Genomic DNA, 15,498 nt, shown 5'->3' with positions numbered 1-15,498 from the left:
ACAAATAACATATAAAAATGCCAACAGTTTGTATAGTGCAGAAGTGCAATGCCGTTAGACTGAAAGGTGATAAAAATATACATTTCTTTTCACTACCCAAAGATAAAACACTTGGAAAGAAATTAATTGAATTATGTGGCACACATAATACTCGGTCATCTGGATATGTATACAGCCGTCATTTTGAAAGTAACTATTTATTAGCAACATTTCCTGAAATTTTAATTCAATTGCAAATAAAACAAAAGAATCCGGTTGAAACATAACTGAGCTTTGTGGAGATAAAGGTCTACATATAAAATCCACGCTTGACATGTCATCCCATCTAATAACTCGTCATATTAATATAATCCACTTAATGTGAAAGCATGGAAAATATTTTTATAACTTTTCTGGCGGTCATATCTCAGATACTGATAAATTGAGGATAAGAAAGTGATACCGAGTAATTTCCGTATTGTGAACATCATAGTGTAATTTTAAAATCTACCAAACATACAGATGGTTTTCTTTTGAAGTTTGCATTTTCTTTCACCTCTCACTCTCCCCCTCTGTATTTCCTATGACGTCACGGTGGAGGTGCGCGGAGGGGGGTGCTCAACGTAGCTTATAGTATTCGTTTTACCTTGGCCTAGGCTACATCACTGGGAAAAATAGGAAACTTTGGCAAAGTAATCTAAATTGTTCTTGTATCCAGTGCTTATTGTTTACAAATTCCTGCAAAAAAAACATAGCCAAATCATGCAAACTGTAATCTTGTAGGTAATATTTAAGGTCTGGTGGTCACTCAATAGGCTACTATCAATAGTAGGGTTTTCCATACTATTCTGTATACCAGTATATCAATATTTGTCTTTACCAAGGTCACATTACACAATTTAAAAGATTTGGCCTAAATATTTTCTTTTTACTATTATTAAAAGATTAAAAGAGGAAGGGAAGTTGATTCAAGTAGGGAAGAAAAGGTAAAAGGCAAAGATGATAATGGAAGAGGAAGCGATAGGGGGAAGATGGGCAGAATATTTTAGGGAACTGTTGAATGTAGAGGAGGGTAGGGAGGGAATGGTGATAGCAGTGGGAGGCACAAAGAAAATGACAGTGATGGGTGAGGAAAATGATGGAAAAATAAGAAAAGATGAGGTGGAAGTAGCGATTAAAATGATGAGCAGGTAAGGCACCTGGGTTAGATGGGTGTCATGCAGAGTGTCTGAAGAAGGTAGGTAAAGTAATAGTAGACTGGTTAGTGAGGTTGTTTAATGTGTGTCTAAGGGAGGGCAGAGGACTGGAGGAGTGCATATATAGTTCCGCTTTTCAAAGGAAAAGGGAACGAGTGCTAGTATAGTATTTTCAGAGGGATCAGTTTGTTGAGTGTAGTTGGGAAGGCATATGGGAGGGTTATAATTGAGAGAATTAGGAGAGGAACAGAGGAAGTAATTGGTGAGGAGCAGTGTGGGTTTAGGAGAGGTAGGGGCTGTGTGGATCAGATTTTTGTGATAAGACAGATTTGTGAGAAAGCTTTAGGAAAGGGTAAGGATGTCTTTTGGGCCTTCATGGATTTGGAAAAGGCTTATGATAGGGTAGACAGGAAGGCACTTTTGGAGGTTTTGCAGATATATGGTATGGGGGGAAAGCTGTTAAGAGCAGTCAAGAGTTTTTATGAGAGTAGTAGAGCCTGTGTTAGAATCAGAAATGGAGAGAGTGAATGGTTTGAGGTAAAGGTGGGACTATGTCAGGGATGTGTCATGTTGCCATAGCTGTTCAATGTGTACATGGATGGGGTGGTACGGGAGGTAAATGCAAGAGTAATGGGCAGGGGACTGGAGTTGGTTGCGGAAAATGGAGAATAGTGGGAGGTAAGTCAGTTGTTGTTTGCTGATGACACTGCACTTGTGGCAGGGTCAGAGGAGGCATTGGGAGAGTTAGTGACTGAGTTTGGGAGGGTGTGTGATAGGAGAAAGTTGAAGGTGAATGTGGGTAAAAGTAAGGTGATGAGGTGTACAAGGGGAGAGGATGGTGGAGTCTTAACCCCTTCGATATGATGATGCCTATGTAGGCGTCATGAGGAGCAAGTGGGTACACAAGGATGTCGATGTCGGCATCTTGATTATATATATTGTAGTTGTACCTGTGTGACCCCCATACTCTGTAAACTGGCTTCATCATATGTTCTATGGTTATCAAAATTCACAGGTGAAAAAGAACGAGCAACACAGCGGTAACTTTATTTTTTATAATGTGAGTATTATGACGCAACATCGCACGTCTGGCAGCCTGCGAGATTTTGGCCCGTAGTGAAGGGGTTAAAGGGGAGAGGCTGGAGGAAGTGGATAGTTTTAGGTACTTGGGGTCATATGTGGCCACAAAGAGAGGAGTAGAGGTAGAGCTAAGCTGTAGATTGAGAGAAGCAAATAAATGCCTTGGGGGATTTAAAATTAATGAGAAATAGACATACGGGAATTAATGCAAAGAGGAGATTGTATGAAGGAGTGATTTTGCCGACAGTGCTGTATTGGGCAGAGACATGGAATTTGAGAGAGGAAGAGTTTAAATGTGTTTGAGATGAAATGTCTGAGTAGTATGGTGGGGTTACAAGGCTGGATAGAGTGAGAAACTAGGAAGTGAGGAGGAGAGCTGGGGTGGAAAAGGAGTTGGCTGAGAGGGCTGATGAAAGACTATTAGGATGGTTTGGACATATGGAAAGAATGGATGAAGGAAGACTGGTGAAAGAGGTATGGAAGGCAGAGATGGAGGGAGTGAACTTGAGAGGACAACCGAGGATGAGATGGATGGATGGGGTGACAGGGGCGTTGAGCAAGAGAGGAATGTCTGTGGAGCAGGGAAGGGAAGTGGCAGAAGATAGGGATGAGTGGGTCTAGGTGGTGGCGTCAGTCTGGTCTTGGGCGGTGGCAGGTCAGGAGTGTCGTCAGGTACCTCTAAATCACTATCTTCATCTTGTGGTAGTGAATAATACCCAGAGACGGACGATACAGGCCGCTGGGGGAGCGAGTACATTGGATGTGTTGATGTAGTAGGTGGGAGGGACCTCCTGCGCCTCGCCAAGCGGCCACGTGACGTACTTGGTGTGCTAATGGTACACACTGGTATGTACAGGTCTGTACTATGTAGGCTACTCGTTGAGGATGCATCAGAATGGTTCTGTGGCGATGGGGAGCCGTCAAATGAGGACAGAGGGGTTGGGGACGTGGCATCCCTCTCACAACTCGGCCCCCTCTCCACCGCCAGGGGATCGTCTATCAAGGAGTCGTCTAACTCGGTCTCTAGCTCGGCTCCCTCGAAGTAACTATCACCTATATCACTACCCTCGTCAAAAGACTCATCTAGGGCCTGCTGTATCTCCTCGTCGGTGAGTCCACGGCGATCCATGATGAACCACTGAAAATGAAAAAAAAAATTCTTAATGTCTTCATTGACTGATCTTAAATCTGATTGTTGCATATTCAAATTAAACCTATTCACCAAATCGTGTAAAATTTTCATTTAATTATTCGGAGTAGTTCACTGTTAAAAACACTTCATAAATAAACACTTTATCTTGCTCACAGAAGCCTTACCTGTAAACAGTTCCACTTGTGGCACAGGGCTAGCTGTATCTTGCTGGGTTGGCGGAGCAGGGAAAAACATGTCCACTCACTGTGGAGCGCCATCTCAGACTGACCACAGCAGCAGGCGACAACTTGCTGCCTCAAACCCAAGCTGCGCAGTAGCGGATTTGGTGTTTTGCGCAACCTTGTTGGCCACTTTCAGCACTCAAAAGCGTGTTCAAGGACCTGGGATGCCTGGTTGATCTGGTAGGGTTGACAGGAATTTGTCAAGTTCCCATTTGAAAACTTCCGTTTTAACACCTGTAATGTTCCGTAGGTGTTTAGGCAAGTGATTGAACAGTCTGGCCCCCTTTCTTGAGATGCTGTCATGTTGGAGCGTCCTGACTTTTAGCCGGCACTCTGATGGCAGGGCTAATTGGGTGCATTTCCTTCCAGTTCTATTTTCTTTTGGGGTGATATGGGTCTTTACTGGTTTAATAGGTTCTGTTTTGGGTGGAGTAATCTGGCCTTCTAGAATTTTCCATATATATATTATTGGATATCTCTCTAGTCTCCTCTATTGAGTAGAGTTAATTTTCAGCCAGTCTTTCCCAGTAATTGTGTTTGTCCACATCATGGTGAGCTGGGGTTCTTTTGAGGTAAAACCTCCAGCTGCATGATGTGGCCTTGTTTGTATTGAGCCCAAAGTTGTGAGCAGTAGTCGATGGGGATGACTAAGGCTTTCCATAAGGTTAGCAGGGTTTCTGGTTCTCTGGTGTGGAAGGTTCTAAGTATGAGTAATCTGGCCTTCTAGAATTTTCCATGTATATATTATCGGATATCTCTCTAGTCTCCTCTATTGAGTAGAGTTAATTTTCAGCCAGTCTTTCCCAGTAATTGTGTTTGTCCACATCTTGGTGAACTGGGGTTCTTTTGATTGAGGTAAAGGTTCTCTGGAAAGCCTCCAGCTACAAGATGTGGCCTTGTTTGTATGGAGCCCAAAGTTGTGAGCAGTAGTCGATGATGGGGATGACTAGGGCTTTCCATAAGGTTAGCAGGGTTTCTGGTTCTCTGGTGTAGAAGGTATGTATCCCATTTGTTGTCTGCATTTTGACACTGTTTTTTCTGTATTGATCAAATGTAGAATCATTCGAAAGTGTAACTCCAAGATCTCTTACAGATGTTTGTGTGATATGGTTTCCTTTTGGATCTTTAAGAAGTAGTTGGGAGCTATCTTTTTTTGCTAGAGATTGTTTTGAATATCAGAGTGTCATCTGCAAACGATAGTAGTGGGCTGGAGATATGTGTTGATGTCGTTCATCATAATTGAGAATGGCACTTATCACTGCTTCTTGTCTTGATGCTGTTCCCTCCACATAGGTAATTGGTTTATGATTTGTAAGGAATGACTGAATCCACTCCCCAAGCTTGCCCCTTATCCCTAGTGATTTGGTCTTTTGAATGAAGATCTTATACCTAGATTACTCGACCTACCTTCTTGTGATGATCCAACTCGACCTGTATCCAAATGGAATAAGTTGAGGAAAATTATAAAATAAAATATGTAAACATATTTTATTTCCACCAAATGGTGATATCTTAGAAAAATAAGGCTTATAGAGCCCAGCAGATACAAAAGTATATGTAATAACCAAAAAATTACCATTCTGAACAATAAAAAAAAAAAAAAAACTTTTGAGAAAAACATACTTAGATTCTGTGGTCCTGAGACAAAAAATGGAAGAAATGAAGAAAACTAATACTATAAAAGTACATTTTAAGCATCATTTGATGTCACTGGATCCTCCCAATCCCAGACTGCAGAGGACGGACCTTGCCTGGAATGAATGAAAGGGTGATTTTGGTAAATGTATTTTTATGTAAAAATGGTGCCTGGTTTTGTTTTATGTGTGCAGGTGGATGGGGGGGTGAGGTAGTATGTGTGAGCAAAATTTGACGCAGCCTGAAGGGATTTCTCCCCGTCCTCTCATTTTATGCAATGGGGGGGACAGAGCGGGGGGGGGGTCGCTGATTTAATGAAGCGGCCTTGCTGTGGATGTGCTTTGTCTTGCGACACTGCTTCTGACCCAGGGCAGTGGACAAGGTGCAGGGATGACCCGTCATTCAGGAGTGCTAAGATAAGAGGGAGGGTGGAGGGGTGTGGAGTGTATTCAGGGATGGAATGGGTGGGAATGATTTTATGCCTTTTTCTTTTTGGCTACCCTCCTTGTAAGGGGGAAAAGGCCTTGGTATATGTATGTAATATAAATAAAAACTTTGGAAATTAGGTATATTGGACTTACCAGTTATTCTTGGCACTCTCTGCAGATGACATCAGAGTGGTCTGGGCATACAGGATTGTCACAGTAGAAGCAGATTGCCCTTGTCTGCTTGGCATTTTTCAATGGACAGAAGGCACATCTCCTCTTGTTGTGTGATATTCTAGACGAACGGTCCTCTGGCCTCTCATCAATAATGCCGAATCCCAACTTGATTGTAGATATCACTGATGACTTCATCCCCTTTTGCTGAATCCGCTCCTCAGCCCATGGCTTCACAAGTTGACTAGCCAGCGAGTGCATGGAAGTACATCGCACTTTGTCACCACCTTTCAGCCTTGCTAGAACAAAAACATTGACAACAGCTATGTTGATGAATTCATAAAAAAGACAAAGGCTCCATCTCTGGGTCTCTCGGCTACAGGAATACCTGCCACACATGTGTTCCAATACATCAACTCCTCCTTTGGTTTTATTATAGAAATGTATTATTTCGGGCTTGTTCTTTTCCCCTAGCTGAGGAGTGTTGTGCTTTGATGACAATAACAACACTATTTTACTTGAACTTGGTTTGTATGAAACCATAGTCAGGTTCTGTTTGAACACAAAGGTGCTGCTCCCCACGGGCCTCTTGAGCTTCACGTCAGCCATAGCAGCAGGCACATACCCTTTGTGCCGTAGTGTCCCGACCATGGTTGTCTTAATAGTGAAGAGTTGATTTGCCAGTGACATGGACAAGAACCAGTTGTCGACAGTAACATTTCTGTTACTGTCAAGATATGGTTCACACAGCTTCATTGTGTAATATTCCCCTACTTGTACTTTTCCAGGGGCTATGGGTTCCACTGTGATTTACCCAAGTCCAACATTCCATTCAACATGTAACTGTTGGAGTTGTCACATACCATAATGATTTTCAGTCCTTATTTTATTAATTTATTTATTTATTTATTTATTTATTTATTTATTTTTTCCCACAAGCACCCGGCTTCGCCGGCCCTGGCTCCGCCAGGGGTGCTTGGCTACGCCCATGGTTGTACATGAATACCGTGTTATTATCATTGTTTTATTAACAAACCATTACAATTTTTCTCTTCTTTATAGGGGGAGATACATCTTCATCACTACTACCAATGATTTTGTACAGAAAGTTCCTTCACACTCTCTAATTCTTTCTTATGGTTTTCGTTATCTGCTTTCAGGTCCTTCTTGCGTTTTTCCTTCTCGTCCTTCAGTTCCTTCTTGAGTTTCTCATTTTCTTCCTTCAGTTCCCTCCCGCGTTCCATTTCCGCCATTTCAGTGTTATCCTCTCTACCCGAATAATCGTTATTATAAAACTCTTCGGGTATGATCATGCTGACGGCTTCCTCTTCAGTAATCGAAGGCAATACAGAAATTGAATGATCAGGTTCTTCTTCAGCTATTCGTGCCTCTTCGTTACAATGGATAACTTTCAAGTCCCAGAACATTTGTCAATGACGGGAGTTTTTTTGTCTCTTTCGGTAAAAAGTTCTTTATACACGCAATTGCATGCCGGTTTCCTTACATATTCATCTCCCTGCTTACGGTATCCCGTGTACACAATCAGGGAATCGTGGCTTGTTACCCGTGAACACGCCACATACAGCTGTCCATGAGCAAAACACTGGGCTCTGTCTAAAAGTGATCCACAACGATCAAACGTTTGTCCTTGCGATTTGTTGATTGTCATGGCATAGCATAATCTTATAGGAAATTGTTTCCTTTTGAATATGACAGACGTGTCTGTAGAGTCTAATGTTATCCTGGGAAGCATAACCTGTTCACCTCTGTATGCGCCCGTTAAGATATTACCAACAATAATGTTCTTTTGTAGATTAGTGACTATTATTCTTGTTCCATTACACAATTTCGGAGGACAAATATTTCTCATAACCATCACAACAGCCCCGATTTTCATCTTCAACTCATGAAGAGGGATTGAAGGACTGTTGATAGAATTGTATACTGATGTTTGAATGTCCATTTCATTATCCACAGAAGTATCCTCACTTCGATAGATCTTCGCTTCTGTGTTTAGTCACTTGAAAACCATGTCGTTAATACAATCAACATCATCGTTAGTAGGAGAAATGATTGTTCTTTTCTTGAAATAAGAAACGTTGAGGAAGTTCTCTTCGAACTTATCGTATACTCTTTTCACCAACTCTTCCCTGTTGTTTACTATTACTCCAAAATTAGTAGGAAACACATATTCCTCTTTATGTGTTGTTCCCAACTCCAAAAGTTCTCAGGAAATTTGACGATTTAAAACATAATCATTTTTCAACCTCACATTTTGTGTTAGTTCCAAATGAGACAAATGTCCCCAAAAATAACTTGACTTTATACAACAATCAATTTCATCACCTCCACGCACCAGTGGAAGAATTTGACGAAAGTCTCCTGCGCATACGAATACCACACCTCCCATAAAACGGTTCACACCCAATATGTCTCGAAGAGTAATGTCTAAAGCCGTTATGGTGTTTTTGTTAGCCATGACGGCCTCGTCCCACACAATCAAAGAGGTCATTTCAAGTAAATTTGCCATCTCCGTATTTCTCTTCACATTGCATGAATGTACTTCATTGTGCTCCGTAATAGGTATCCTGAACATGTTATGGGCTGTCCTTCCTCCATAAAGAACAGTTGCAGCAATTCCAGAGGAAGCAACAGCTAACGCTATCATTTCCTTTGATCGAACCGCGTCCAAGAGAACATTCAAAAGGAATGATTTTCCGGTTCCCCCAGGAGCATTTATGAAAAAGCCGTTTACGGGGTATTTGTGTCCATTTAGTACTCTTTCCATTATAGTGTCGTAACAGTATCTCTGTTTCTCGTTCATCAACAGTATCTTTTCCTTCACTTCCTCTGCTAGATTTGCTTTATCATATGCCTTCTCTCTACGTACAATATTGGTTAACTTTTGCCCGTTTCTTGAAGGAGGTAGACCGTACTGTTCAATCCTGCTTCCGCCACAATTATATACCTTGTATGTCGTCGAGGGCATCACGGTATATTTCGTGTTTATATTCCGTTAACCCTCTACGAAAAAGGTAATCACTCGCGAATAAATCCTTTGTTTCTTCCCATATGTTCCTCTGATCCTCCAGATCTGAAAACACCAACATGCTAGCATATGTTGTTCTCAATTGATCCCTGTTGTTGGTATGAGAGATGATTTCCATTATTGTTTTCAACCAAGTTTCTTCATCATTCAGCAAACCCATGGCTTTGACTGCTTCCCTGTATGTGTCGTGTGTGACACCGTCCACTGTCCTGAGGTTTTAGTAGGATGAAGGCCCCTTGACGTGTGTCAATAACACACGGAGGTAAAACAGTTCTACTGTTTTGTTCGTAACAGCCCTTATCCGTCCGAGAGCCGCTGTCCTAGTTTTTCTTTCTAACCACTTTGAGTTAGCCTTATCATAAATGAAATGGTTAGGAATTTCATGATAATAAAGGGTGGCTGCAAATTCATTTTCCTTACATAACTTGAAGAATGCTGTAAGTTGAGTATCCTTTGCAGTTTTACGTTGTAAGCTTGCAGCATTTTCGTTCTCCTTGAAAAATATTTCGTTTTCGCCTTCCAGATGAAGGTCTAGAGTTGTAACAGGGGGGAAACTTTTGTGTATTGGAAACTTGAATATCTTCCATGTAGCTTCGTTAGCGTTGATGTACCGAGCATCTTGATAATTTCTTACTTCATTGATGACTTCGTCGTCTTCTTTTGTTTTTGAATACAGTATACGGTCACAACCCTTGTTCACGTACTGAGTCACGTAAGCTATAGCTTTTATAGAGTTTGAACACTCAACGTTTATGTGGGCGTTATATTTAAGACACAAATACGGATTATACGGCACAACCCAGGAGTTATCCACATTCACAATGTTTCCTTTGACTTTCTTTTCAAAACTATTGCCTCCTTCTATAGCCCTTCTTCTGTACAGTGGGTACCCGTTATTCCCGAATAACAAATTATCCCTACACGGTTTAGGAAATCCCTTGCCACAGCAATTTTTTCCTTGCACAGATTTTGTTTGGCAACACACAAGTGATTCATCGAACCCTTTGCAAGGTCCATGGATCAAACATTTTGTAACTATTTCGAATAATTTCGGTTCTTTGTTTTTGTCTGGTATTTCTGCAGATATTATATTACTAACCAATTCCGCATTTACTGTGTTTTTCATCCATAAGAGAATATGAATATGGGGAAGAGCTCTTTTCTGCCATTCTACACTATAAAGATATGCCTTTACTTTTCCGAAAACGCATCTGACTGTCAAGTCATCTATGAGGCTGTCGATTTTCATCTTGAAAATTCTGCTAACTAAATCAGGTCTATCTCCTTTGTTTTTCGACGTGCTTTTGGTTTGTGTTGACGACTCCTCTAGTTCTGTCCATGCTGGATTCATCGTAAACGTCATGAAAAAATCAGGAGAACCGTAATTGGACACGAAAGCAAGCGCATCTTGCTGTCGCTGCTTCGTGTATCTTGGCCCTCCCACGTATGTTGGAGGTATGATTATCCGCTGCCCTTTATGTTTTCCGTTTTCTCCCTGCAAAATGTCAGACCGTTCTTTTCTGATATCACTTTGGTTATTTTCAATGAATGCTAACCTCATTGACTCAACTTTTACATAATTGTCAACAACAAATTGCTGTAATAAACGTCGACATTTTGTTACATAATTGAAAATCCCTTCACGTTCCATGTACATCGAAGAGTAAAAGGAAGCAGGGGTCAACCTGTCGTACACCCGCTTATTACGCCCTTCCTTCTGTGTCAGTTTCAGACTATGTGAATAACCAACATTTCCATTAGGTATCAATAATGGATAATGGAAGTCATCATAGAATACGTTTTCGTGGGTAACAATTTTAGTATTATATTTCGTATCTGGTTTGGGAGATTCTATTGTTATTTGCAGATGACGATTTGAAGTATCTAAGTTAACGATGGCTCCAACTGAAGAAGAAGAGGTTGGTAGACGATACACTCCTTTGTGTTCGCGGGTCTGTATGCCTTCCGCGGACTTCAAAGTTATTGAAACTTCAGGGACTTTTCCATTCTTTTCTACATGGAGTCTTATTAAATCCTTTGCAGTTTCAACTTCTTTCAAAATTTTAGAGAGGCATTTATTATTGGTTGTAAAATAATTGAAAAAGAGTCGTACTATTGCTTCGTTATCCTGAAAAGCTTTAAATTCTCGTTTTTGGTGACTTTTAGTTGCTGGATTATCGGTTCTGTCCCTTTTCGAAAAATTAGACGCATTCGTTATTTTGTTAGCTCTGAATTTTATTTGTTGGTCGACATCGTGATAGAAATAAAGATCCAGAAAACAATCGGTTTTCTTTTTCCACAAAACACCCCTTTCATTTTTAAATAATCCAAATGATGCTTGATGATGTTTGGGTCTCAAATACCCTATTTTATGGTATATTCTTCCTTGGATCTTATAGCACATAGCTTTATCTGCATAATTTTCTAATCTTCCTGATGTACATAAAGATGTAAAGGAAAACCCGCTATGTTATTCAAAAACCGCTCAGAGAGCTCCGTTTTACCCTCATAAAGTTGAAGTATGTCTCCATCTTCAATAACTGAAGGGTTAATGGGAGGCACTTGCCCAGAATTACAACATAGAGTCTTGGGTTCTTTTTTCCATAACAATGCCTGGCAGAATTTACATTTGAAGTCGCCGAGTTTTCCGATATAGTGAGGTTTAACTTTTGATTCGTTACGTGTAGTTTCTTCAAGTTCCCCCCATATCGAAATCATCCATTACAGTTTTTTCACTGTCCTCCTTTTGCTTCAATCGTCGCTCTTCTCTATCCTCACTTAAAAGTTTCAATTCTTCGTTGTTTAACTTTCTCAACAACCCTTCATTCTCTATACTAACTTTTAGTTTCCTCAACGCTTTCCGCTTGGCTGTTTCTTCAATTTTCCTCTTTCGCATTTCCTTTTTTTCTCAATCTTTTTATTTGTTCCTTTTTCTCATTTTGTATCCTCTCTTCCTTTTGTTTCAGCAACACTTTTTTATGTACCTCTTTGTCTTTTCGTATAGCGTACTTATTTTTCCGTTCAATTCGCTTGAAGTTCTTGAAAAGCATGTCCAAATAATGCATCTGATAAGTTCTGTGATTAGACACACCTCCATTTTTCGTAAAGCTCTTGTAGCCCGCTAAATAGTGCTTCAGAAAATTACCAGAAACACTATCCTCTATTTCACCATCAAATAATGGCAAACCATCAAACATTTCATCACAATATGTAAAATCATCGGATTCTCGTATTGTGATATTGAACTTCAATATCTTACGATGAAACTCCTTCACGGATTCGCTAAGAGAAAAGGACTTTTTGGTACCATAAAGGTCCGGAAAGTTTTTGCTATGTTCTGCCCTTAATGTGTTTAGTGTTTTAAGGTCCTTTGATACCTCACTTTTAGATGCATTCTTCGTATCAGTCACCCACTTCCAAAAGTGACGTTGGCGCTTCTTCCTAGCTGCTGCGTCGTCTGACATCTTACACACCCATGGTAATTTGCCAAAGGTATGGAGCAAAGCTTTACATGAGGTAGCGCTGCGCGTGTCACAGAATTACCATGTACCGCCGGTGGTCGATCACGGTATTGAAATTAATTTTTTATTAGTAGATGTAGAACCTGAAGGGGCAGCGTCCATGAAAACCCAACATCTGCTCGTCCACAGGTACATAGTTTTCTTTACAATTTCTTATAAATAGTTCCCACATGTCCCTGAATGATGCCATCTTGTCAGTCCTTCTGTGTTCCTCTCGGGTGGTGAGGTCATCGAAACATAGGGCCCATAAAAGGAAAGAGAATCTGGACTCGCTTAGCCCAGCACGGTACAACAGTGGGCAATGAAGTGGATCGAACATTTCTTTTGCAGTTCTTTTGTTGTCTTGTTTGCTTCCACTCTCTATAAGAGTGCCCATGAGGGCTAATATTTCCTCTGGGCATGTGTGGGAGCATGATCCCTTAGGCTGATCAGCATACTTGGGTGCCATGCAATCGATCATCAGATTGGTATAAGTTACGATCATTTGCAGCATATCATCAGTGAGAAACAGTAAAAAAAAATCCCTGGCAGATTCAGCATCCTTTGACGTATCTGTTAGTCCTTTTGTGTATTGTCTAGCTGGATGTTTAGCTGTGGTCTTTTGTGGATAAGGTTTACTACACCTTAATTTTTTTTTATCTGAACTGCGTAGCTGGGTACCAGATAAGTTGAACAGGTGCTGGTTAGCATCACCAGGCCTGGTGGAAGGGGTGACGGGACGGTGTTGGTTGTGAGGCTTGAGCTGAAGACAATGGTGTTGGTGGTTGTGGTGGGCTGTGAGAAGGGGTTGGTACAACTGTATCAGATGAAATAGGGTAGGGCGAGTCACATTCACTGTCACTTCCTGGAATATAACCAGGACTAGAATCATCACTGGGCTCTTAAGTAACCCAAATACGACATTTTTTGGGTTGTGGGGTCGACGTGTATTGTGCACGTCTCACAGTTCGTGATGTTGAGGGGACTGGAGAGATTGACGGGTCCACTAGCGCCTCCACCACTACCTCGGGTGGCTCCTGACCCTTGTGCGGTGTTACTATATGACTTAGACTACCACTAGGTTCTTCTACACATTCTATTGTCTCTGATGGTCCAGGACACACAGGAGATGGTAGAATAATGGTAGCTGATGCTGCTATGTCCCCTGTGATGGGGCTGACTTGCGACCCTCCAGCAGCATCCCCCTGCACCATCCCAGTGGTCGTGTTGGAATCACCGGCCGACCCCAACATATTGTCCAAGTCACGCTGGAACTCATCCGAGTTTACCAGCGTCACTAACTGATCAACAGTGTAAAAGCGGCTCCGTTTCATGGCTAATCAGGTCTACCTAGCAGGAAAATGAAAGAAAAAGACATACGCACTTCATTTGTACAGTGTGGGTCATATTTACAACCTACATATCCATTTATGGCTAAAACACGTCTCAAAGCTTCTCCTGAGCCATCATGTAAACACACATTATACCATATGTTTATCTTTCTTTTTTCAATAAAATCACCTATTATACTTGACCTGTGCCATATGGAATCACTGGAACTTAACTGGAGCTTGTATAAAGGCAGAGTACAAAGGCGTGTATATCCACACTTGTTCCTAGGTCAGTAGTGACGATATAAATGTTAAAAGTTTCCAGTTAGACATTTGTGTGAAAACCATACAGCTTAAAACATATGACTGCATACTGTGATTCCAAATGGCACAGGTCGAGTAATCTAGGGATATGGTCAACTTTATTAGGCTTTTGCAAAGTCTAGATATATTGCATTGACATTTTTGTTTTCTCCAATGGATTTTAGGATGCTTTAGCATTCTTTAAATGTGCCTTTGAACCTCACAAAGGTCATTGCATTGGGGGGTGATAAGGAGTAGTTCGTATGCCTTGGATCGAGCAATCATAGGAACTCATCATTCCTGAGGTGAACTGGGTTACCCTATCATCAACCCATTTCAGCTCGAATTATTTTTTGTGTAGTAATTTCATATTTTCTAATTTTTGGTGTTGGTTCTACCTAAATGATTAGGAAAATGTCTTGGTTTACATTTCTTTGCAATAGTATTGCTAAAATATGATGTGCCATATATGTACCACTGAACACATCCAAGTACAATTTTTTTATGTTGAAAGAAAAAACAATTGTATCAGAAATAGACTTATTTATTTGTAAATTGATAAGTTATAGTACAACTGTAGGCTATTGCAAATCTAAAATTAACAATGATGTGTAACCTTTTCAATATTTTTATCAAAATTATGCCAAATACTGGAAAATGGCAAAACTAAAACAAACATTTGAACTATTGCGTGAGCTACTAAAGTAATAATTAGTTCCAAATTGTGTTCAAATACATATTACCTCAAGTTTGATTTGCATGTAAAAGGTAAAAGGCAATATTGATCAGAATGTAAATACCCAGAGCACATCATCATTATTTGATATGAAATAAAAGATTACATACCAAGCAAAGACCTACATTACATTTGCTACACTAACTTAAAGGTCTTTTCTTTCATCCCTCTCCAGTGCATCTTTTATTATCTTGTTTCCACAAGAAAATGTTTTATTCCATCAAAACAAATATCTTCTAACACTCGTTTGTCACCCTTTGTTGAGTAGGACGGTGGTCTCCCAGCTCCCTTAGGTGGTGTACCAAATCAAGTAAGATGCGTCTGAGCAATCTGTTCCTTGAATTCAAACTGTGCCAATCCCTCCGCCAGAATTCTTATGCAACAACCAAGCATTTTGTTCTGTTACATCAATCAACCAAGTAAATATACACCAATACCACTTTTTCCCCCGAATAGCAATACAATGCTTGTTTACATTTTGGTCCTGCCTATCTGTACACACCGCCTCGAAGGGTTGGCGGCTCGAGGTTACAGAGGGTGTGGGAAAGGCAATCATCAATGCACACTTCCATCATCTTTATTTATGCCCTTCGTTCTTGATCACATACAGACAGTGTGTAAATGTGTGGTTTCTGCAAATTATATCACAATTTAATTTGCATTCACAATTAATCTATTAAATTAACAATCCATACAATAACGAAATACACTTCATC

General features: G+C 40.6%; 1 long non-coding RNA gene across 1 annotated transcript in view; it reads left to right on the top strand.

The window, feature by feature from the left end:
• Positions 1-14,895, top strand: part of LOC143023566 (uncharacterized) — an 82,071-nt gene extending 67,176 nt beyond the window's left edge. The window contains exon 3 of the long non-coding RNA XR_012966184.1: positions 13,530-14,895. This is a non-coding gene — a long non-coding RNA (uncharacterized LOC143023566). The remainder of the gene's footprint in view (positions 1-13,529) is intronic.
• The last annotated feature ends 603 nt before the right edge of the window (positions 14,896-15,498 follow it).

Source organism: Oratosquilla oratoria, unplaced genomic scaffold, assembly GCF_046742065.1.
Source record: "Oratosquilla oratoria isolate Oo_2021 unplaced genomic scaffold, ASM4674206v1 SCAFFOLD51, whole genome shotgun sequence".
Lineage (NCBI taxonomy): Eukaryota > Metazoa > Arthropoda > Malacostraca > Stomatopoda > Squillidae > Oratosquilla > Oratosquilla oratoria.
The sequence above is the reverse complement of the archived record's forward strand: the minus strand, read 5'-3'. Positions and strand labels throughout refer to the sequence as shown.